Consider the following 25,906-nt stretch of genomic DNA (forward strand, 5'->3'; position numbering starts at 1 on the left):
TATTAAAATTAGTGGGTACTTCCGTGCACATCAAGTTTTTGGCGCCGTTGCCGGGGAACGGCTTAGTTTATTGTTTATTTATTTGCTTTAGATTAATCGATTTTTTTTTGGGGTAAAACCCACAAAAAAGTTATTTTTATAAGCATAGTTTTAATTTTTTTTTTACAGAAGTCACGACGTGGAGTATCCTTCCACGACGTGACACCTGTGATTCACAATTTTTTTTTCCTTTTTCTTAGTTCAGTTTTACGTTTTATTTTCTTTTCTTATTTCAGGAGTTCATGACCAGAGGTTCTAACACACCTTTGGTACCACCACTTGAAGATCCCGAGTCTACACTTCACAAAAAGAAGGATAAGAGCATGAAAGAAGTTCAAATCAGTGTTCTCAAAGAATTCGGGGAAGAAAATGGAGGAATCAAGTTCATCTTCAAAGAACAAGAGCAAGCTTGAACACTTAGATCAAATACCCGTCCAAGCCGAGTCCGCGTACGATACCGAGCCTGAATTTGAATTACAAACAAGTGAACCCGAGAACGAGCTGGAGAACGAGATGGCAAACATTGATGAGATGGCCATGGGGGACTACAAGAAGCGCATTCGAGATGATGTGGGGTCGGGTTTAGTACATCCTACGATTCCTGCCAATGCCATATTCGAGTTGAAGGGACATATCCTTACTGCACTTAAGGATATCCCATTTTACGGGAAGGATCACGAGGATGCTTTCAAACACTTAGACGAGGTGAACGATATTGCGGATTATTTTAATACTCCCAATATCCCAAGGGAGACAGCTTTGCTAAGGATGCTACCAGTCACTTTCAAGGGAGCAGCAAAAGACTGGTTAAAGGCACTCCCACCTGGTACAATCACCACATGGGCCCAATTGCACGAGAGATTTCTAGATCAGTTTTGTCCACCCTCCAAAATCTCTAAACTCAAGAAGGCAATTGCCAACTTTGAGCAAAATCCGGGGGAGTCATTATACGAGGCCTGGGAGCGCTACAAGTGGTTGTTAAGGAATTGTCCTCAACATGACCTGAATCTTCAGCAAGAAATGTCGATATTTTATGATGGGGTGAATGTCATGACTAGACAACTCCTTGATTCACAAGGACCACAAACAAAGAAGAACCCAATTCAGGCCAAGGAGTTGGTTGAAGAATTTTCAAAGCACTCTCGTAAGTATCACAACCCAGGACGCGATGGAATGAAAGGCAGTGGAGGTACACAAACTGAAGAGATGGCTGCTGTGATGGCAATGCTTAGCACTATGGATAGGAGATTGACTCAAATGGACCAATCAATTCATGCAATTCGAGTTGGTTGCGAGAGATGTAGTGGCCCACACTTGACAAAGGATTGCAATATGGATGAATATGGGAACAAGAAAGCTCAAGTATGCTACCCAAGTGGGGACAAGTATGATGAAGATTGGAGAAAACCAAAGAAAGAGTGGCTACCTTACGAAGAATACAAGAAGCAAAAAGAAGAGAAATTTAGGCAAACTGGCCGGGGCTTCTACCAAAGAGAGCAACCACTAGCTGAGAAGAAAAAAGAATTAGAGACCATGTTGATGAAATTCATGGAAGCTTCAGAAAAAAGACATGATGCTACTGACGCTGCAATGGAAGAACAAAGAAATATAATGAAGAATCATCACGCAATAATGATAGATCAGCAAGCATTAATAAAGAATCAGCAAGCCTCCATTAATAACCTTGAAGTACAACTTGGTCAACTTACCACTTTGGTTAATGAGAAAATATTCCCGAAAAATCCTGAAAATAAAACCCAATCTCACGTAATGGTCATAGATATTGAAGAAGAGGCGATTTCTGAGTTCCTAGAGGCCTTGGAAGTGGAGCCCCAGCACCCCGATCCAAACCCGAAGAAGCTAAAATTCGAGAACAAAAATGTAGCTGAAGTACAGAAACCACGTCGTGGGAATCATATGTCCACGTCGTGGCCTTGGTCTGATTAGAAAATTCCAGAAACCGTCTCGACTTATAAACCACCTTTGCCATTCCCGTCCAGAGCTAATCTCAGTCCACTGGAGAGAGAACATCTGGAGTTTATCAAGCAATTAAAGGGTATTCCTATCAATACTCCTTTTATTGATTCGCTTGCAAAAATTCCAGAATATGCTAAGTTCCTACAAGACTTGTTAGACACTCGTCAGCATCTAAAGGAGAATTCTAAGGTGATTCTAAGTGAGCAAAGCTCAAAAGTTGTGTTGGGAGAAATACCTAAGAAAATGGGGGATCCTGGACGACTCACTCTCCCATGTGAGTTTGGGAATAATATGAAGATTTATGCTTTAGCCGATTCTGGGGCTAGCATAAATTTGAGGCCTTATTCGTTTTATCAAAAATTAAATATTCAGAAGTTGAAGACTACAAAGATGACTATTCACATGGCGAACCGTTCAGTGACACAACCCCGGGGCATTGTGGAAGATATTTTAGTAAAAATTGGGAAATTCATTTTTCCAATAGACTTTGTGGTATTGGATATGAAAGAAGATCCCAATGTACCGATTATTCTTGGTCGCCCGTTACTTAACACTGCTGGAGCTCTTGTTGATATTCGGGAGTCTAAGCTCACCTTGAGGGTTGGTGATGAAAAGGAAATTTTTGGGATAGAAGATGGCTTTCAAGGGAATCGTGCTCAAGAAGAGGTTTTCAACATTGATGAAGAAAGTGAACTTGAAGAATTAGAGAAGCTCATGGAAGAAGAAATCAAAACAATTCAACAAGTTAAAAGAACAAAACCGAGAGCATCTGTTCCATTTTTGGTTGAAGTCATTGCCTACACGAATCCAACTTCTTGGGTGAGCAAGGAAGATGATGAGATGTCGAGTGATGAAGAGGAGGTTACTTCAAAAGTAACAAGTCCAATGGTGAAAGAAGAGAAGCATACTTTGGAGCTTAAAAATGATGGAAAATTGAAGACTAAAGGGACTAAACGCAAGCTTGATGGAGACGAGGTCAAAGCTAAAAAGGAAAATTCGAAAAAGGCGTATATAAGACGTGTTCAAGCTTACAAGAGGCGTTTCAAGGAACAAAAGATCCTAGTGGTGGACTCTTCAGATGATTCAACGTAGGAGGCATAGAGTCCAGCTCAAGACTCCTCAAAAAGAAGCGCTTCTCGGGAGGCAACCCGAGTTTGGTTTGCTTTTTCTTTTCTTTTCTTTTTAGTTTTTACGTTTTTTTTTAAAAAGGTTATCAAGTCATCATCTATAGACTATTACTTGGTAAAACATTAGTTGTGGGATGCTTTGGTAATAATTGGAACACAAAGAACATAAATAAAAATTGTTAGATTAGCAAATTTTTGTGACAAGACATCAATCACGTCGTGGTCAGAAGAGCCACGTCGTGATTTTAAGGAACAATTTGGGGACTGAATTCGACTTGACTGGTTTATCTATTATTAAAAGTCACGACGTGGTATAGCCTGCCACGACGTGACCTTTAAAAGTCACGGGGGGACCAGTTATTAACCCCTTTGACCACAAGCTTCTTCCCCATTTGTTTACTGCCTCACGAACGGAAGAAAGGTCCCCACAACCGATTTTTTTTAACTTTTCCTCCAATTTTCCTGCATTCTCTTGTCCTTTTACTCCATCTGGTATGTATTTCCTCCATTAATTGTAGATATTACTTACAATTTATACATTTTCATGGTTAGGGTTTATGTGAATGATAGGATTTCCGAAATTGGATGAAATTGGTTACTGTTTTTAGGTTGCATGCCCGTAGAATAGCAATAGAAACAAACCCCAAGTATTGTTTTTGGGTAGAATCGCGTAATTAGTGTTCGATCGATGCCAACGATCCGACTGCAAGACCACGACGTGGCGAGTCAAGCCACGACGTGATCCCTGGGCGACAACTATTCTGCATTGTTTTTGATAACATATTTTACGTGTTTGGTTTTGTTTGTTTTTGAACATTGCAGGAAGATGGCACCTAGAAGGGTTGTTCAACAGGACAATGACCCGATTGATGTCTCGAATATCCATCCGTTATATCGATTTCCGCGAACCATGTCACGGGCCTTGTTGACGTCTTATCAAAACCGTTTGGGATGGTTATACAATAGGGAGTTTGCTATAGCTCCGATTATTGACTGGGGATGGCTTGGTGGTGTTGGAATGGTTGTTGAGTTGGAGCGCCATTGGACAAAAGTATACGAGGGAGACCATTTTTCCTTTACTTGCCATGGATGGAGGAACTTGTTCGCGATCCAAGAACCCGTGTACCGGGAATTATCAGTGGAGTTTTTCTCTACTGTGAACTTTGAAGAACGCACCATGGATTTTGATTATAATCGGGCACTAGTTTTTCGGTTGGGCGGGGTGTATCGGGAGTGTAGTCTCCGGGACTTTGCATGGCGCATGGGGATCTATACGGAAGTGGAGACTCAATCCCCGTTCTTTGTTCCATTTTTACTTGATTATGTTCGGGATTTTGCGCCCGGTATTTTTGATGTTCAATTTTGGCGCACTATCGCAAATCACGAGTACAGTTCTCGTGATTCAAGTGAGGCACAAATTCAGAATCCGGTGCATCGTTTTTTTCACCGCCTTATCACCTTTTCTATCAATCATAAATATCATGGTGATAAGGTTTCTTTACAAGATTTGTTCTGTTTGTGGAGTATTATTACTCCCGGGGTGTGTTGTGATATTCCTTACATGCTAGCAAGGTTTTTGGGAAAGAGAGCGGTTAGTTCACGACAAGGAAGTCCAATTACAGGTGGACATTTGGTCACCCGTCCTGCCCGGTCATATGGGATTTTTTCCCAAGAATTTGTGCGGAACCTTACCCGTTTGCCAGACAATGATTTGACTATTCAGTTTTTGAGTGTTATGCGCGTGGTGGTTGATGTCGGGGGACGTTATGTTATACCCCCGGAAGATAGAGAGCAAGAGGTGGAACAACCCGAGCAACCTCCTGTGAGAAGACAAAGAAACGTTAGAGCCCGGGGAGAAGTTGAGAGAGACCGTCACCCGGGAGGAGTACCCACCGACCCGTTTCAAACCCGGGTTGGATCATATTTGGATAATCTACGTGGTTGGATGAATTACAACATACAAAATTTGGAAGCAATGTTTTCCCACGTGGGTGTGGTGCGACCACCTGCGGTGCCACCACAATGTCCTTATATTCCGACATGGGAAGAGCTTTGGATCCCGAGGGACGATGGGGAAGGACCGAGTGGAGTGCAGGGACGAGAGGATGATGATTAATTTCTTTTCTATTTAGTTTTTTGTTTTTTGTTTTATGTGGTGTTAGTTAATGTTGAACTTGGTTTGTTGATGTAAGACTTTAGTAAACTATTATGTTACTCTTTTAGTTCTTTTGGTTGATTGCAGCTTGCTAAGGAATCATGAAAAGGAGTAAGGTCGAGTCAAGAGTCGTGACCCACAATTTGAAATAAGTGTGGGGTGCGTTAAAGAGAGAGAGGATAGAGTCCACAAGTGTTTTTTTTACAACATTAGAAGAGTCTTAACCCATTAAGATGCTAGTCAAGGTGCTACGTTGAATGAAGCAGTAGAAACTCTTACTTTTCTGATGGTCCAGTTTCCACGACGTGGTGATTAAATTTTCACGTCCTGGAGTGATATACCTGGGATATTCTGTTCACGTTTTTATACAATATCACGACGTGGTATTATACACCACGACGTGATTTCTGTACATTTCACTATTTTGAAGACCATTGTGTGTTTTTCCATATGGCTTTCCACGCATCTTCTTGGGGTCATTTTAAAGACTATTGTGGTTCGTTTGCCTCCACCATATGTAGTAGCTTCAAGTCCGAGTTCTTATTTTAAAGAGGTCCATATTCGAGATGCACGTTTTTCACACTTTTGGAGTTTCGTTCATGCTACTATCCCAGGGGAATTTGTTCCTTTTTCTCCTTTCTCTTAATTTTTATATTATTTTAAGCATACAATGAGGGCATTGTATGACATAAGTGTGGGGTAGGGGGTAGAAAAAGTAAATTGCTAGATAATTTGGTAAATTTTAAAATTTTTATTAATTGGATCTAGTAGTAATAATTTGAACTGTACCTGCTAGTGGAATGATCCGATAAGAGCTCAAATGTTTAGTTGAGCCGACATACGTTATAATGCATTTGTGGCCTCCCTTATTTTAGTGAAATCATGGAACAAAAACATAACCCTGCTTAGTTTGAGAAATGCAACATGTTTAGCAGCCTAAACCTGAAATGTATCCAGGAAAGATATGTCTTAACCAATAAAGGTTGAAGTCAAGCGCCCCTGCTTAAGCATGCAGGTTTTTGAGTGATATAAAAAAGTGAGTTATACATGTAAAAAAAGAGAGAGAGAAATTACCAAAAAAGTGAAAAATTGAAGAATTTTTGGAGCATAAAAGTATCAAAGTAAGAAGATCAAAGATCGAAAATTCTGAAGTTTCAAAAGTTGAAGATATCAAAATTACACAAAGATGGTGAATTCAAAGAAAGTGAAAGATCAAACATTAAAGAAAAGAAGAATTCAAGAGCTCCAAGTTGTGGTATCTTCTAAAAAGTTGTAATTCTCTAGTTTATGTATGCTTGGGTAGCTTTACAAAAATACTTTGAGGTTAAGTAGGATTTCTGGGGATGGATTCGGAGGGTTGCATAAAATGAGCATTGTTCGAAAGAAGTGGGCGAGTGTTTATGAAGATTATGAGTATTTAAAGTATGGGGGGTTACTTAGGAAAAATTTAGACACAAATGCATGCGTTGAGGTCTTGGCATAATGGCTGAGCTGGAATTCGATTGTTCTATGAAATACTAGTGATGAAGGTTTAAGTTTAAATAAGTAGATTTGCTTTAGGGCAAGCAAAGCCTAAGTGTGGAGTATTTTGATATTGCCATATTTATACATAGTTCTAGGCAATATTGATCTACATTCTATTTAATATTTTGGTTATTTGCATAGAATTATGGTACTTATAAGGATAAAATGTTATTTGAAGCCAAAATAAAGAATTTTAGAAGAAAGGGACCAGAAGTGACAATTTATGGAACATTGGAGGCTTGAAGCATAAAAGATGAAGTAATTCACGGAATATACTGGGGCCACGACGTGAACTTGATAATCACGACGTGGAATCGATCTTTTCAGAAGATAAGTACGCGAAGAAAGAATCCTTGGTGAATACAGATAATTCTTGAAGTCACGTCGTGGAGCTTCCTGCCACGACGTGGAACGTGATTTTCCAGAAAATATATAAACCCCTCTCCATTACGTTTTGGGAGACTTTTGGCGGAAGGAAGAGGTTCCAGGAGGCGATTTACAGCAGAAGCAAGGTCTTGGAAAAGGGTTTTCAACACCAAAAAGAGTAAAAGTTCATAATTCGTTTACTTGTTTGATGCTTATAGACATGTTTTCTTATTTGAGTTGTGTTTATATGTTAGATGCTACTATGAGCAGCTGAATCTAGCTACTCTTATCTAGCTAGATGAAGCTTCAAACTTATGAATAGCATAACTTTACATGGATTTATTTAGTTGGTGAATTGCTTGTGTTTGATTTATTGTTACCTAGCATGCTCATGTTGTTGCTTAAATTGCTTAAACTCATGTTATGTGTAGCTTAGTGACCATTAACTGCATGAACTTGATAACCTAGTAATTTAGTGAACATTGAATTGCTAGAGCTAGGATCGACCAAAATCTTAGTTAGTAATTGAACTAATTAACCTTGTTGTGCTAGAGAACATAGATTATGACCATAATTGTGTTTGCATGATAAATCTTACATAGCATATTCATAAACATAATTGGTTATGTGTTTAATTGTGTGTGACCATACATAGTTTTACATGAATTGATTAACTATTGGTAAATTTAGACCTAAATTACTAATATAATAATATCCAACTTAATAATCCATAATTATTAGCTAGCCGTAAGGACGAAGTGGATTCGAACTAGATAAGAGTGTGTTTTATATATTGATTGAATTTGAGTTAAGCAAAATCAGATAAAAACCCCCTTTTTAGCTTGTTAATAATTAGATTAATTTAGTAGTAAATAGATTAATTAATAACACCGTTCCCTGTGATCGACACCCGACTTACCCAAGCTATACTGTAATTAGTAGTAAATAGATTAATTAATAACACCGTTCCCTGTGATCGACACCCGACTTACCTAAGCTATACTGTAATCTGACTAGGTACACTGCCTACAAGTGCATAGTTAGTCTAAGTTTGTTAGGTTATAAATATTAAAATTAGTGGGTACTTCCGTGCACATCAATTTTGTTTTAGGATAGTTTAAATTTGTGCATTTAATTTCCATTCTCTCCTATACACAAATTTAGGGGGAGAAATAAAAACAAAACAAAAATCAGAAAATTAAAAAAATCTATAAATAGCTGGTCTGTAGGTGATGTGATCGGAAGTGATGTCAATATGTCATAACAGGCAATTTGAATCTATGTAAGGTACCAAAGTTGAATTGTCTAGGCTCTGTGTTCAATGCACCGGTAGGCACGAAAGGTTTAATTGGACTTGACTAGGCATAGATGAACTTAAGGAATCTAGAGACTTGACAAATCTTGAATTAGATAGTTCTGTTTAGCCTGACAATATGACGCTTGGGTGGGTTGAGCCGGAAGATATACATGAGAATCTGCGGATTACACTAAATAATCTGTATCTAGAACCGTGGTTTAACTTTTCCTCGATGTACGGACTCTGTCCTTAATTCTGGTATTGACGGGGCAACTGGGGAATTTCGATAAATTAGGTCTGTAGAAGGTTATTTTCTTGATTTCTTTCTGTTAGTCATATGTTGCCTCCTCTATGTGATTGAAATACATCTGACCTGGACTGAAACATATGCAATTCTATATCTCTGCATCTCCTATCTATGCAATTCTTCCTCTCTGTTAGCCATATGTTGTCTCATCTGCGTGATTGAAACACATCCGACCTGGTACACAGCATATGCACCATTCTACTTCTCAATCCCTCTAAATCTGGTTAGTCATATGTTTCACCTCTGCGAGATTGGAAGAGATCCGACCTGGGTGTACAACATCTCGCTGCTCAATAAGGTGGACAACAATATCCTTGGTCGTCGTCAGATGAATGGTCCTTAGGAATTATGTCTAGGAACGTAAGGTCATAATGTCTTGTCATTTGTAGTATGTCCTAAATGTGTCACAGTCTTTCGTGCTTAAGTGGACCACAATACCTGCGATTGACCATATCTATTCATGAAGGAGGAGGTACCGATAAACGGATTGAGGTTGTCTAAAAACTTTGATCTCAATATCACAAATATAATATTAGCATTAGAGGAGGAGAAATTTATGGTAATTCATTTTATTTTATTTTTATTTTTAATTTTATTTTATTTTATTTTTCTAAAAAAAATTAGTTTAGTTTAAATTTTTTAGATTTTATTTTATTTTATTTTGTTTTATTTTATTTTATTGTTAATTTTTATTTTTAAAAGGTCTTCAAAATGTATTGTTTTTAATTAATTGGATTATTGGGCTTGGATTTAAGGCCTTTTGAGTTTGCTATCCATGTGTATTGGACCGGGTATGGTCCATGTATAAAAGCATCCGTTCTCGGCAGTAAACACTCCTTACCATCACGTTTAATTTGCGGCCGTGAACCCGAAACAGATTCTCTCTCTCCTTCGACTTCTCGATTCATCATTTTTCCGTGTTTTTCTGTTGAAATTACTTGTTGCTTCTCGTAGGTATGCTCAAGGCGATCACTACCATGATAAAATCACTGAAAAACGACCGTGTTTAATGGGATTATTGAAGAAAATGGACTTTTCGGCGTTCACGGCTCCGTTGAAGCGTTCATGGCCGATGAACGGTTCACGGCCCTTGAAGCGTTCACGGCCGTGAACCCTCTTCGACCGTGAACACCCATTTTGACCGTGAACCCCAAATTTGGACGTGAACTCAATTTTTCCAATCGTTTAATTCAATATAAAGCCTATTAAATTGTTTAATGAGAAAACCTAAACTTAATTTTTTAAATAAATTGTTTTCTTACCTAGCTTGGTTGGTGCAGAATGGCCGCTTTGAAGATCTCTGACAACCACAATGTTGCTGCTATTTTGATGGATCCACCAGCTACTCATAGTGATTTCAAGTCCATGATCCATGGACTAAAGAAATGCTGCTTGGCGTATGCTCTCACAGCTAGTCCTATCATCTACGAAGAGCTTGTGAAACAGTTTTGGAACACTGATGTGGTACTCAAAGAAGATGGTAATGTTGTCTCTGTGGATGCTACTGTAAATGGAAGGAAGATCACGGTAACCGAGAAAGTTATATGTGAAGTTCTCCAGATCAATGACCAGCCGGGCTTTTCAACCGATATTTCTATGAACCAAATTGAAGAGATAATTGTACGCATGGGCTATGAGGGTGTGTTTCCTCCGACAATCAAGAAATTATTACCACTCTACTAGAGGTTCCTGGTCCACGTGCTTGTGAGTTGTATCTCGGGACGAAGAGTCGGGGCTGACAAGGTCTCGTTGCACAACATAGGTGCAATTACTGCTCTGGCTGCTGATCTAGACTTCAATTTTTCGAGATTCATCCTAAATGACATGGTGGGCAACATTAAAGGCAAAGGAAAAGGCAATTCTATCATGTTTCTGAGGTTCCTTCAGATGATCTTCAATAGAAAATACCCGGAACTTGAGAAAAGAGGAGAAACAATCGATTTGAAGTCCCTCGGGTCCAGCACTTTCAGGATCATGAAGCAGAACAAAAAGGGGAAATTTATGTTTGATTGGAAATATCCATTGGTGAAGTTTGGTCGATTTGCTGAAGTTAGTGATACATCTGAGTCTGAGGGTTTCTCCAATAATGAAGAGTCTGAAGATGAGGTGATTACTGCTTCCGAGCATGAGGAAGCATCTGTTCCTCCTATTGCAATCATGGCGGAGGAACACGATCTAATGAAGAATGTGGAGGTTCACAGTGATTATGATGTTGCGGGTGATGATGATGATGATGATGATGATGATGATGATGATGATTTGATGAACTTGGGAGATGATGAAGTTGGTTTGGATGATGAGGAGGAGATTGACTTTGGTGGTGACGTGTCTGGCTTTGACGATGCCACATTATTTGATTTTGAAAAGAACAATAATGATTACTCCCCAACGAATGAGGAGCTCAATTCCTTCTTTGACAATGTCGATGAAGTTGCACAACCGGCAATGGAGACAGGGGGAGTTGATGAAGTTTAAAAGGTGACGCCTCCTACAGATGATCAGATGGACGGTGCTCAAATCAATCTGGATGCAACCTCAAGGATTCCTCCCCTTCCGGTTGTCACTCCAGTTTCTATGTCATCTGAGAGTATTCAAGTTATGTATTTTGCCTCCCAGCTTCCGTTGAAAAGAAGACGAGTCGATCCGAGGTCGGGAGTGCTTATTAGTGAACAGGCCTCGCCAACGCAGCCAGCAACAACAAAAGCTGCTACACCAACCATGCCAGCCCAAGTTGATTCTCAGGAAGGTCCAAGTGGTATTAGATCTTCTTATGAAGCTGGGAGCTCTTTAGCTCCTGGGGGTTCTCCTCCAATACCTATGCACGATGCTGATTCAGTAAGGCTTTCCAGGTTTTTTCCTCAACATGATACAGACCCTTCACCTCATGGAAAAGGAATATCAATCGATGAAGGAAGCTCAGGAGATGCGGACCCATCTTTTACAGAACTCAATTCAGAAATTGGTGTATTGAAGCAGACACTTATTGAAAGAGATTTTTTGATTATTAACCTCAACACCCAAGTCTCGGAGCTTAAAGCAGACAATTCTCTAAAGACAACACAAATCTCTGATCTACAGACTCACCTTGAAGCCTTAACTTCCTGCTACTTCGATTTAAAGAACAAGCTTGCTAAAGAATTTGGTGACAAATTCAAATCTTCTGTCGAAGGATTTAATGCAACCGAAGCTTCTCCCAATGCCCCTGCCCAATCATTTCAGCAAGATCAGCTTGTAGATCTGCTACCTTTCAGAACCATACAGATTGTTGATCGTTTTGAAAAGGAGCCTGCTCAAGCCAACCCTCGAGTTACACTCAAAAGAGCTCAGAAGCTGTCTGCTCCTAAAAAGAAATCACAATTGCTCTTCATGAAGAATTCCAATGAAAATCTTCGTGGAGATCAGCCCAAATTAACGGTGACTGATCTCGATAATAGGCGGTTCGGTGATAAGTATGGAAACCGATCAGGAATAAGAATGTAGGGATATCACGACAAACAAAAGTTATGGGTGGTGAAAATATGAATTGGTAATCCGGAGTACTACAAAGATAAGAATGACTTTTTCTCTTGGACGAAAGTCGATCTCACTGAACTCTCAGAAGCTCCATTTCTTAATCCATCCAAGGATCCTTAGGTTACTGCTTTCAAGCTGTTCTTAGAGAATCAAGTCAAAAGACGGTTTACTGGGATGAAAACTGTGGATTCATTAGTGAAAGAAGTCAAGGACGTGCTCGATCCCAGAACCAATGAGCCTATTAAGATAGTAATGTGGCCTCCAACTAAACAGACGAAAGAAATTCCTATTATCCATTATTATCAAGATGTATCCTTGGACAATATGGAATTTTGGGCATTAGATGAGGCCACAGCCACAACAGTGATCAAGTTTCCACATGGTGTCCACCGTCTTGTGGAAGCGAAGGATCTCCTAAGGTTCGGGGAACGGGACATACACACCTTGGCTCGCCATCAATAAGTGGACTTTAGAAGGACTACTAATTTAGTTTAGGAATGAAATGGTATCAATTGTTTTATAGATCGTTCTGCAACGCATTTTTTATTTTTTATTTGAATTGAAATAATTTTCAAATCAAAATTTATTCATTTTGAAAGTCCATTGGATTCTAATGGAGAAATGTATTATATAACAGTAAAACAATTATTTCATAAAGAAAGAGAATTGGGTCCTGCGTTAATTCCATATATGGATTAATCACTACATATATTGAAGATAGAAGCTAATATAGTATACCAACTTTCTGCAAATCTGAGCTTCTGGAGCCGGTTGCCAAATAGTTTACAAGCATGGTCTCTACAATCATTGAAAAGAAAATGTGGCTTGGGGCAATGGGAAAATCAGACGTGCTTTTGATCGAAAAAGACTAAGTTAATGCTAGCCTCAAACCAAGGGGGAGACTTTTAGGTCACATTTAGATGGTTTAGGCTAGGCATTTATCTTTTATAGGTCTTGATTAGGGTTTGGTCATGTGTTTGGTGTTTGCGGTTAGTTAGTTCACGGCTGTTTGGTGTTCACGGCCGGGAACATGTTCACGGCCGTGAACCTGTGTGTGGTTGGTCATGTTCATATAAATAGGTTCTCTCTTGTCAGTGTTTAGTGATGTTAGCTTTCTGTGTTTTTCAAGGTGTACCGGACGGTTTACAGCCCTGCTATAAAATCGTGTGCATTGCTTGATTAATTCCTTCTCCTACTCGATTCTTGTTCATTTTGCTTGTTCTTTGTTTGATCACTGGTTTGGTTCCTTGGATTTGGGACTTTACAGAAATTCCTACATCCTGGGTTGTTTCTCTAATGCCTTGGAGGTTATAATTGCTAATTGAATGCCATTATGTTGCATAAATTGTCATTTAGGACTTGATTTTGTCGCGGGAGCTAACTAGTGAAACATTTATCCTATATCGAACTCTAAATCGAATCACTCACACATGGTGAGTTCATACCCCTACAAATTACAATGTTATATGTTTTTAAATGCTTTTAAGGGGGAAAATACAAGTAGAACACTATATAATTGTGTTAAACACTTACGTGTGAAAACATCAAACGAAAGGATTTCTTATACTAAAATACTTGTTAAAACCATTTTAAAACTATTCTTAGATTTCTGTTTTTATCAAATTCATATTCGTGTATCTATTTACGTATAATAATGCTTTAACGGACTTAGGACTATTGCTAAATACATTGACTCATGTTCCTTGTTTGGTTGTGGGGTTAGGGTATGATCACTAGTCCGGCTGTCGGCTAAATCATAGTTATACTCATTGAATACATACATGAATATTAAACCCATTTTAAGGAACATACTAACTCGGTTGCTTATGTTGAACAATTGAGTCTTTTCTACAAATCAGTAACAATTCAAACAAACATACTAGTAAACTATAATAGGTATAGTTTAGAGGATTTCTACATACTATTTCTAGATCAGAGAAAACATACATGAGTTAGTACATACATACTATTACTATACATTTATAAGAACAAGAAGGAACATACATACTATAACAAGAACAAGAAGGAACATACATACTATAACAAGAAAAAGTTAACTAAAATGTGAGATTCTATTTCATGGCATAGAAATTACCTTGCTATGTCATGTTTTATAACCAGAGTCTCCTGTAGGGAGAGCGTGAGTTTGTGTATTGATCTATACTGGATTGACAATCCTACACCTTGCTGCTAGCTACAGTAGGTCCTGCAAGTCTACGAGTGACAAATGTCATAACTTCTCAAAGTCTGAAGAATGTCGTGTTTCACACTAGTCAATCAAGCATGGTTATAACTTTATCACATTTTAACCTTAAAATTAACCAATTTGGTTACAAGGTAGTTAATGCATCAGTAGTGTATTTTATACAATACTACTGTAAATCTTCATTTTTCCATTTACATTCATACAGTGATATTATCACAAGAGAAACGCATACTATTTTCGAGTAAAGATAGTTACCAATATGGAAAAACATACATTTATACTATTTGAAGTACAAACATACATTTTACACTTTGTTCAAGAGAACAGAGCATACAAACAGTTGAGTCTTGGTAGAAGACTACTTTTCATTTAAGTAGAAAATATAGGATTTTCTGGAAATATACAAATATTTTTACTTTACATATACAAACATTTTCATGAAGCAAATGCAAACAATTGACACAAAAATACTTATGCACTCACTCAACTTTTATGTTGATACTCTCTTTCAAAATCACTTGTATTCCCAGGTCACCAGTAGAGAGGTACAGATGACCAGGTTTTTGAGAAGACGGAGCATGTTCAAGACTCGTCTTTTGTTTTGATATAATTTTTTGGCGTCTTACAACTTTACACAGAACACAGTTGTATTAACTATATTATTAATGCAATGGATGTTTTTGCTTGTTTTACTATTGTGCACTGTTATGATACTGTACATGACGTCCTCCGGCCCCGAATGTTTCTGCCATCTCGGTTTGGGGGTGTGACAGATTGGTATCAGAGCTTTGTTTATGGTGAACTGAGTATATCAACCCATAAAAGATATACAACTATAAACACATCGCGATTAAAACACTATGACCAAGAGTTTATACTTTTTAAATATTAAAATATTTTTACTAAAGTATACATACATGCATTCATACTAGGATCAGTGTCATACTAGAACTGAACAAAAGTATTGCGGTTGTTGGACAGCACAAGTAGGCTTGGGGACATATAATCAGGTCTGGGATTGATATAGCCTAATCAACTATATCTATTTGATAAGTGATTAGCATGTGCCTAGGAATGGTTGTGGTGTTGCAACAAGTCTAAAAACTTACGAACTCTACTATAATGAAAACTCTAGAACAAAACGTAAACTTAAAATACTATAGGAGTATTTTGTGGTCCTATAATTACTTATGTGAAAACTAAAAAGGTCTTTACTAGTAGGTCAATAGTTGCTGAGTGGATGCACTAAGGTTATATGTGCCTAAGATGTTATAGACTTAGAATCTATGATTTTCGCTTTACTTCCTGTTCCTTGTTTGGTTGTGGTCTTAGAGTTAGGTCACTTATTCGAAGGTCTATTCTATCTTGGTTATATAGGACTGGTATGCACTACGCAAGTATTGAAGTAACTGGTAAGAATCATCCTATAATTATCTATAGTGATACATCTATTATATGTCTCTTACACCCCTTTTCTCGCTTAGATAACATGGTTGGATTACATCTACCTGGCGACCCGTACTTTCCCGGTCAAGGGAACGGTGGATGGCTTGAAGCTAAACCCGAATAACAGAACCCGGTGGTCCCAGTAGAAGAAGACCCCGAGGAGAGTTCTGAGGAAGAAAACAAAGAAGATGAACAGGAAGACACGGACTCAGAACCCGAGGTCCATAATCCACCCCAAGTTGCTTAACACCCCAACCCTCGTCAGGCTTTTCAAGGCCCGATGCCTCTTTGGGCTGTGAACTTTGGAAGGTGGAGCCACGAACAGGGACAACCACCTCCCTACAATGGAGACCGAAATTACTACAACTTGAATGAGGGAGGCTCAGCAGACAGAGTCCTTCCTATCTTAGTTCGTCGTGTTGCTCGCAATGTTGAGCAAGGAAGAGCAAACTTCGACCAAGTCATGGAGATCAGGGCTAACTCAGGAGTCAACACAGTTCGTCTCCGCCTCCTGACCGATGACCAGGAGTTAACCAGGACTCACATTGACGCTTTGCAGATAGAACTGAATGCCTGCCAATCCGAAGTTAGGGATCTTCGACAGAACCAAGTAGCATTACAAAGGCATGTGTGGGAAATAGAACAGCAGTTAGCTGGATCTAGGGAAGAATCTAGCACCAATCAGAACAACGCTCCTCGTGAGTAGAGCCTAATTGTTGGGTCAAAATTATGGTTTATACTTTGCTTTTCTGAGCAATTGTATTTTTATGTAATATTTTATGAGTTTACGGTCAGGTTTACGGCCAGGTGGGTGTTTACGGCCGTAAACCCTGTTTACGGCCCAATGGGTGTTTACGACCGTAAACCCATTTACGGCCCATGTTTATCATGTATATATAGGGGTGAGGGGTGTGAGGAATAGATTGATGAACGTTAGAGGAGTGTAAGAATAGAGGAGCTTAAGTGTGTGTATTTGAAGGTGTTCTAGAGAGAGAGAAAAGAGATTGTGTGTTAGTGTGTGTGAATCTTGTATCTGGATCTTCATTCTAATCAATACATTCAAGATTTATCATCTTCTTCTTCTCCTTCTCTTCTATTTGATCTGACATCATCCGTTTGATTGGGATTCCGCACCATCAAACGGATCGGATTGATACACAAGCAGTTTAGGGACTTACAATTGGTATCAGAGCTTGGATTGTCTCAATCAATTTTGTCAGATCTGGAGCTTATTTGATCTTATTTTTGAAAGATTTTTGCGCTTTTGGATAGATCTCTGAAAATTAGGGGGGGTTTGTTCTTCATGTTTTTGATAAAAAGGGGCAAAAATCATTGTTTTTGGTCGTAACCAGCGAGGGGGTGGCGGCGTTTACGGTCAGCAGCTAGGGTTTCCGAGGTTTACGGTCCGGAGTTTACGGTCCGAGGTTTACGGTCCGGAGTTTACGGTCCGAGTTTGCGGTCCGAGTTTGCGGTCCGAGTTTACGGCTCCGGAGTTTACGGCCGGAAACGGTTTACGGTCCGAGGCCTTGGAGTTTACGGCTCGCACGTGTACGACTCGGGTTTATGGTCAGCAGCAGTTTCCGGTTCGCACCAGGACCTCACATCGCTTCGCACCTCGCCTCGTTCAGGAGCCTCGGTCTCGCGCCTCGCACCTCGTCCTCGCAAGCAGCAGCCTCGCCTTCGCATCTAAAAAATAGGAAGCGGACTTAGAGGTGTCGGGGTTCGAACTCGGGACCTCTGATTCATTTCTTCATGCGTCTTACCAGCTGATCTAGCATGCTAGATGGAAGAACACTTCGAAATTTAATTCATAAAGTGTCCCTCTCGGTTCCAACTTTCGCATTTTTGTCAAATTCAGCCCAAAATTCAATTTTTTTTCATTTTAAATTACATTTTCAACCAAAAATTTTAGTTTTTAAATTTTGACTTTTATTTTTGACTTTTTACTTAAAATTTTGACTTTGACTTTTAAAATTTGACCTTTGACTTTAAATTTTGAATTTCTCGTTTAACTTTTAAATTTTCAAATTTAGCTTTTCGGTTTGACTTTTCAAGTTTGACTTTTGAGTTTGATTTTTTAAATTTGAGTTTTGAGGTTGACTTTTGAGTTTTTAGTCAAAGGGCATATTTTAAAATAATAATAATAATAATAATAATAATAATAATAAAATGAGTTCTTCAAACGTTCCAGTCAATGAAGTTTCATGTAATCCATCTTGTAAAACTACGATTAAGTTTCTTCGGGAACAAACTGATTTATTAAAAAGAGAAGTTGAGGACCTGAGATATGAAGGATATCAACTCAGGAAAGGACAAAAACCCCTAAAGGCCCAGTTAGAGACAAAAATAAAGGACTTTAAGAGAATTCAGATAGAATACATGGAAAAATGTGAACTTTATGATTATATTAAGAGACAAAATGATGAGTTAATTACTGAGCTTGATACATTAAAGAGACAATCTGAAACTGCAAATTTTGATTTTAGAAAATTTGATGGATCAAGCGAGGTAGTTGCCAACATGATTGACCATTGCCTGCAGTTCAAACGAAACCAGCAAAAGGGTTTAGGATATGATAATGTACCTCCTCCATATAATCACACATATCAGTATCAACCCTTGTCTAAAGATGAGATTGCCAACGAACCATTCATGGTTTATGGCAAGTCATCTGGTTTTGTTTCAGGAGGATTTATTAATGTTAAAAGTTCTAACCCTTCTACTTCCCCTGCAGAGCAATCCTTAGATCAGTCAAAGCACGAAGTTGAAGGATCTGTTTCTGATAACAAAACTGAGTCTGGACCTGATGTTTCTGTTTAGAATGAAAACTCTATTGTTTCCGATATTAAAGTTGATGATACATCTTGTGATGCTTTTGATGCCTTTGCATCGGATCATGTTGAGTTAAATTTTTTTGACATATTTGATTATTTGTTTGAAAATACTGATGTTCCTGTTTCTAGCACATCTATTTCATGTGCAGGTAAAGTAGCAGAGGATAAGAACAAGGAGAACACCACTGAACAAACCAACATCTCCTTGAGCTCTGAATCTGTTGCTTCGAACTCAGCTGCTTCTGATCAACCTGCTGTTGAGAAATACAGGCCACCAATTCCAGTGAAACAGAGTGCCTGTTGTAATTGTGCTTGTGGGAACAATAAGAGACAAGGCAAGGATACGCCACCAGGGGTAGGAAGAAACAACTTCACAGTGAAGAAAAAGGCATGTTTTCACTGTGGAACACCTGGACACATATTTCCCGAAATTGTCCTAATCGCGCATACGTTCCCTACTATGCACAAGGCTGGCAGAATGCACCAAGAGGGAGATACTTCAAAAGAAACCCCTCAAGGTCACGTTCAGACCATGGTGACTGGAACGCGCAGAAGGCCAGGAATCCAAATCCCAAGGGCAAGAAGGGAATGTCGGCCAAGAAGCCCAATCCAAGAGATGCTCCCGTGAAGCCAAAATCAAAGTCATCTCAACGGCCGACATCAAGATCAAAAGCAAGTACCGAGCCACCCATCAGATCGAAAAAGAAATGGGTTAAACCCAACTACAAATGGGTTCCAAAGGCTCACTCTCCCAAATCTTCTAACGATTCTAATATTTCTTCATCTTCTGTTTGTGATAAACAGGATATGTCATGAGAGAGAGTACCGTGCAAGGATGACAAAGGTCAACCCAGTTTCAAAATGGACTGGGTTCCAAAGACCAACTAATCTCCCTCTGTGTCGGAGCATCTATGGAGGCCTATCATCAGACTTCAGTTTGTTGGTAGTGGCTGTTCCAGGCACATGATACGGGACATCTCTCAACTGTACAACATTCATAACTTTGTTTGGGAGTATGTGTCCTTTGCGGGAAAGGAAGAAAAGAAGGGATCACACATGGGGTTAGTGCTTAATGACATGAAGAATTTTCAGATCTGTTCTGAGATTATGCGTGCTGTTCTCAGACCTTCTGGATGCAAATTCAATCGGTGACTTACGGTTTGAGTTTTCTTCTTTATACTCTTGAGTTTTTCTTATGTTGATTCGCTTCAAAGACAAATTTTTGTTTTAGGATAGTTTAAATTTGCGCATTTACTTTCGTTTCTCTCCTATGCACAAATTTAGGGGGAGAAATAAAAACAAAACAAAAATTAGAAAAGTTTAAAAAATCCAAAAACATTATAAAACAAATAAAAAAAACAAAAATATGTTTCTGTTAGTCTCGCTTGTGGATGTTGTACTGGGAAGTGATATTATCAAGTGATAACGGGCAATCTGAGTCTGCGTAACGTACCCAAAATTAAGTTGTCTATGCTCTGTGTTTGATGCGCTGGTAGGCACGAAAGATTCTAAAAGGACTTGACTAGGCAGAATTGAACTTAAGAAATTCATAAACTTGACAAATCTTGACCTAGTTAGATCCGTTTAGCCCGATAATACGACGCTTGGATAGGTTGAGCAGGGAGATACATATGGGAATCTACTGGTCACATTAAAAGAACCCGTATTTGGAACCGTGGATTAACTTTTCCTCGATGTGCGGATTCTGTCCTTAATTCCGGTATTGATGGGGTGACTGGTGAATTCCGATAAACTAGGTCTGTAGAAAATTGCTTTCTCTCTATCTGCCTATTAGTCATATGTTGCTTCCTTTGCGTGATCGAGAGATCCGACCTGGACTGTAACATATGCAACTCTATTTCTCTGCATCCTCTATCTATGTAATTCTTTCTATCTGTTAGCCATATATTGTCTCCTTTGCGTGACTCACAATCCGACCTGGTACACAGTATATGCATCATTCTTTTTCTCAATCCCTCTAAAACTTTAGTTAGTCATATGTTTCACCCTCTGCGTGATTAGAAGAGATCCAACCTGGGTGTATAGCATATGCATTCTAAATCTATCTTCTCTCTTAATAATTGTCTGCTCACCCGATGTAAGGAGTATTCTGGAAATCCTTGATTACTGGAGCATATCAAGAAGCGGGAAACATGTTCTAGTACAATTAAAATTGAACACTTACATATTATCTATAGATCTCGCTGCTCAATTTAGGTGGACAACAATATCTTTGGTCGTCGTCAGCTGAATGGTCCTTAAGGAATATTATCTAGGAACTTAGGATCACATTGTCTTGTCACTTATAGTATGTCCTAATTTTGTCACAATCTCTCGTGTTTAAGTGGACCACAATATCGGCGATTGACCATATCTATTCATGAAGGGAGAGGTACTGATAAACGAATAAAGGTTGTTTAAAAACTTTGATCCCAAATCACTCTTAAAGTTAGATATCAATTTTATTTTTGTTAAATTTGTTCATAGTTTTCTTCTAATTAAAATATCAGGGGAGAATTAAAAGTTTTAAAAAACCAAACAAAAATCAGAAAATTAAAAAAATCCAAAAATAGTGTTATTTCTGTTTTATTTCTTTTTCAGAAAATATGAAAAATCCAAAAATGTTGTGTGCTAAGTTTTCTTTTAGTTTTGTTTTTGTCTTAAAAGTGAATCCAGATGTAGATGAGACTCATGGAGACTGAATCGAAAATTTCTGAGCCAAGGCTTCATCCGTGAGCATCGAAGAATTCTCATTCGAAGGAGCAAGAAATGAAGATTATTCTTTCGACATTCAATCTTTCAACCCCAGAAGCAAGGTGAAGCTGCACTTGAAGATTATGTGTCGGATTGCATTGAAGCCTCCTCAATCAGTCTGCTGCTATCTTGAACCTGTTGAAGTGATCCAGAAGATTTGTTATCTCTGATGTTCTCTCTGAAGATTCTCAAGCTGAAAGCGCTTTCTTTCAAGAATCAGTACAAGATGCCTCCTCACCCAATGTGCGCTCATTGTCAAATTCTGCAGAAAATCCCAACTGCTCAAGATGAAGCCATTCATTGAAGATTCATCAAGTTCATCTTGAAGCTGTGAAGAAACTGAAGATTAATGCTGAAGCCAAAGCTCCCAATGAAGATTCACACGAAAAACCAGCTACTTTTTAGGGGGAGCTTGTTGGGTCAATTAAGAAAAGAAAGCTATAAACCAAGGGGGAGATTGTTGGGTCAAAATTATGGTTTATACTTTGCTTTTCTGAGCAATTGTATTTTTATGTAATATTTTATGAGTTTACGGTCAGGTTTAAGGCCAGGTGGGTGTTTACAGCCGTAAACAGGTTTACGGTCGTAAACCCTGTTTACGGCCCAATGGGTGTTTACGACCGTAAACCCATTTACGGCCCATGTTTCTCATATATATATATATATATATATATATATATATATATATATATATATATATATATATATATATATATATATATATATATATATATATATATATATATAGGGGTGAGGGGTGTGAGGAATAGATTGATGAACGTTAGAGGAGTGTAAGAGTAGAGGAGCTTAAGTGTGTGTATTTGAATATAGGGAACATGGGCCGAACACAGTTCCAATCTTGGAAGATGCATGAAGATTAGAAGACAAATGGAGTGCTTGGATTTTTGGAAAAATGAAGACCACTCCGGCTTATGGAGTTGGAAGAAAATTAAATGTTGTTTCTTTGCTTTCATTGTTTTTGGACCTAGTCTTTGGTTTTGGTACCTTCTTGATGTTTGGCTTTGTATCATTTTTGGGGTTTGTCCAAAAGTGATTTAAACTATTGTATTTTCTTTTATGTTATAAAATCTTTGCCGAGGCTGTGGCCTCTTTCCCAAAAAAAAAATTGAAAACCAAACAAAAATCAGAAAATATGAAAAATCCAAAACTATTGTGTGCTAAATTTTTCTTTTAGTTTTGTTTTGTCTTGAATAGTGAATTCAGGTGAATATGAAACTCATGGAAGTTTGTGTCGAAGATTTCTGAGCCAAGGCTTCATCCGTGATCATCAAAGACTTCTCATTCGAAGGAGCAAGAAATGAAGATTATTCTTTCGACATTCAATCTTTCAACCCCAGAAGCAAGGTGAAGCCGCACTTGAAGATTAGGTGACGGATTGCATTGAAGCCTCCTCAAACATTCTGTTGCTATCTTGAACCTGCTGAAGTGATCCAGAAGATTTGTTCTCTCTGATGTTCTCTCTGAAGATTCTCAAGCTGAAAGCGCTATCTTTCAAGAATCAGTACAAGAAGCCTCCTCACCCAGTGTGCGTTCAATGCCAAATTCTGAAGAAAAGCTCAAGTGCTCAAGATGAAGTCATTCATTGCAGATTCATCAAGTTCATCTTGAAGCTGTGAAGAATTTGAAGATTAATGCTGAAGCCAAGCTCCCACTGAAGATTAACAAGAAAAGCCAGCTACTTTTTAGGGGGAGTTTGTTGGGTCAGTCAAGAAAAGAAAGATATAAACCAAGGGGGAGATTGTTGGGTCAAAAATATGGTTTATACTTTACTTTTCTAGCAAATTGTATTTTTATGTAATATTTTATGTGTTTACGGCTAGGTAGGTGTTTACGGCCGTAAACGGGTTTACGGCCGTAAACCCAATCACGACCGTGAACTGTGTTCGGCCCATGTTCCCTATAAATATAGGTGTAAGGGGTGAGGAGTAGAGGATAAACAAGAGGGGGTAAGGTATTCTAGAGAGAGAAACTAGAGAGAAGTTTTGTGTGTGTGAATCTCTTGTATCTGGATCTTCATTCTAATCAATACATACATAGATTCATCATATTCTTCTTCTTCTTCTTCTCTTCTATTTGATCTGACATCATCCGTTTGATTGGGATTCCGCACCATCAAACGGATCTGATTGATACACAAGCAGATTTGGGGACTTACACTAATCTACTCACTCTTTTGGATATAGATTAAGTCTACTTTTAGACTCTAGTATTATTTTCATGTTTGTATCTAGACCGTGAACTTTCAGTTCGTTAGGTCGTATGCTGTCAAGTTTTCCCTGTATTAGTATTTGTAGACCTATTACAAGGTCAAATTTTCATGAACTCTTTACATCTATAATACCAATGATATCGACAAGCATCCAATCCTCTTGGAAAATCCTTATCCAACTCCTTTCATCTTTCAAATGGTAGAACTCAACTGCAAACACTTCTTTCCTTACATGTTGATCTATGGTGTGTTAGATCAAGGATCACTCTCGTTATTCTCATTATTGAATGCTTACTATTATCTTCATCTTTGTAAACTTACAGTTGAAATATGCCTCCTCGTAGATCAACAAGACGCAATCCTCCGATAACTCCAACTCAACCACCACCTCCTCCACAATACGATCCTGCACCTTCTCGGACAGAGCCCTCACATGGTGGAATGGCCATGTCAAGTCACTTACTCTCATAGTGGCTAATGCGATGGACTTGGAAACGCTGAAGGACCTCATGATAGAGGAGTACTGCCCGAGGGACGAAGTTCAGAAACTTGAATAGGAACTTTGGAGCCTAACCATGAAAGGCTTCGACATAGTAGCCTACACTGACAGGTTCAGTGATCTGGTGGCTCTATGTCCAGGGATGGTCCCTACTGAGGGCAAGAAGATCGAGAGGTACATCTGGGGATTGCTACCTCCATTCCAAGGGAATGTATTGTCTTCAAACCTTACTACCTTCGACAGTGCCAAACGATTGGCACAGCGACTCATTGACCAAGGAGTCCGCACACCAACAACAACCCCTGCTATCCCAGAACCAGCCAAAACAACCAACAACAAGAGGACTTGCTGCCACTGCGCCTGCAAAACAATACGCTGGGAGTTAGCTGTCGTGCAACAAGTGCAACTTCCACCACAACGGACCCAGTCGGGAGATTCAGTGCAAACTGCAACAGGAAAGGGCATACTGCTCGTTTCTACAAAGCTCCGGCAAGACCAATCACCCAGGTCCCTGGCATTGGAGTAGGCCAGGCATGCTACGGGTGTGGTGAGGTTGGTGACTACAAGAGGAACTGCCCGAAAGTAGGGAATGCTGGTGGAGTAGGGAGAGTTTTGGCGATAGGCCATGAGGAAGCTGTGGCAGACCCTACAGTGGTCACTGGTATGTTTCTCCTCAATAACTCTTATGCATTCATACTATTTGATAGTGGAGCGGAGAGGAGTTTCGTGAACCAAAAACTTGCACACTTACTTAAACAACAACCACGAGCACTAAAAGAAACGTTCACCGTAGAAATGGCTAACGGGAAGACTGAGAGCACTATCAATATATACGTAGGATGTACCCTATCTCTAGATAGTCATTAATTTCAAATCGACCTCATGTCTGTCTCAATTAAAAGTTTCGACGTCATTATCGGCATGGATTGGTTGAGTCTTCATCGTGCTGACATCATGTGTTTTGAGAAAGTCGTTCCTATTAGTCTACCAAATAGCGAAACCCTAGTTATCTATGGCGACAAACCAGGCACGAGCCTTCGGATCATCTCAAGTATACAAGCCCAGAAGTACTTACGGAAGGAATATCATGCATTCCTTGCTCATGTGGTTGATATGAGCCAAGAAGTAAAAGACCTAAAGAACATCCCAAAAGTACGCGACTTTCCCTACATCTTTCCCGGAGAACTCCTAGGATTACCACCACAACGTCAAGTCGAGTTCAGAATCGACTTAATTCCAGGAGCTACTCATGTAGCCAAATCGCCTTATCGACTAGCACCAGCTCAGATGCAAATCTATTCGTGAATCTCTTGTTTATCCGAATTACCGAGTTTTAGTGCATCTAATGTAGAATAAATAATTTTATTTCAATTATTACATGATATCAAATGACACCTTACTTCGAAATATGTAAACTGTAAACCGAATCAAACCGCTTAAACGACAACGCAAATTAATGCGTTAGAAAAACTAAAATTTCGTGTTAAGCAGTTTTGAGCAAAAAAAACATTAAAATATTATACTACATGTTCCCCAGTTTCCAAAAATATAAAGAACGTCCAAAACGGAATTCGTATGCAAAAGATACGACAGTTTTAAGAAAAAGACAGTAAAACACGGTTTTTTCTTTAA

The 25,906-nt window shown here is 38.9% G+C and overlaps 1 non-coding gene across 1 annotated transcript; it reads right to left on the reverse strand.

Annotated features, from left to right (window-relative positions):
• Positions 1–936: 936 nt before the first annotated feature.
• Positions 937–1,043, reverse strand: LOC145123069 (small nucleolar RNA R71). The gene has a single exon (XR_013714949.1). It is a non-coding gene; the product is annotated as a small nucleolar RNA R71 (small nucleolar RNA).
• Between the last annotated feature and the right edge of the window lie 24,863 nt (positions 1,044–25,906).

Source organism: Lactuca virosa, chromosome 6 (assembly GCF_052849685.1).
Source record: "Lactuca virosa cultivar CGN04683 chromosome 6, Lactuca_virosa_CGN04683_v6, whole genome shotgun sequence".
Classification (NCBI taxonomy): domain Eukaryota; kingdom Viridiplantae; phylum Streptophyta; class Magnoliopsida; order Asterales; family Asteraceae; genus Lactuca; species Lactuca virosa.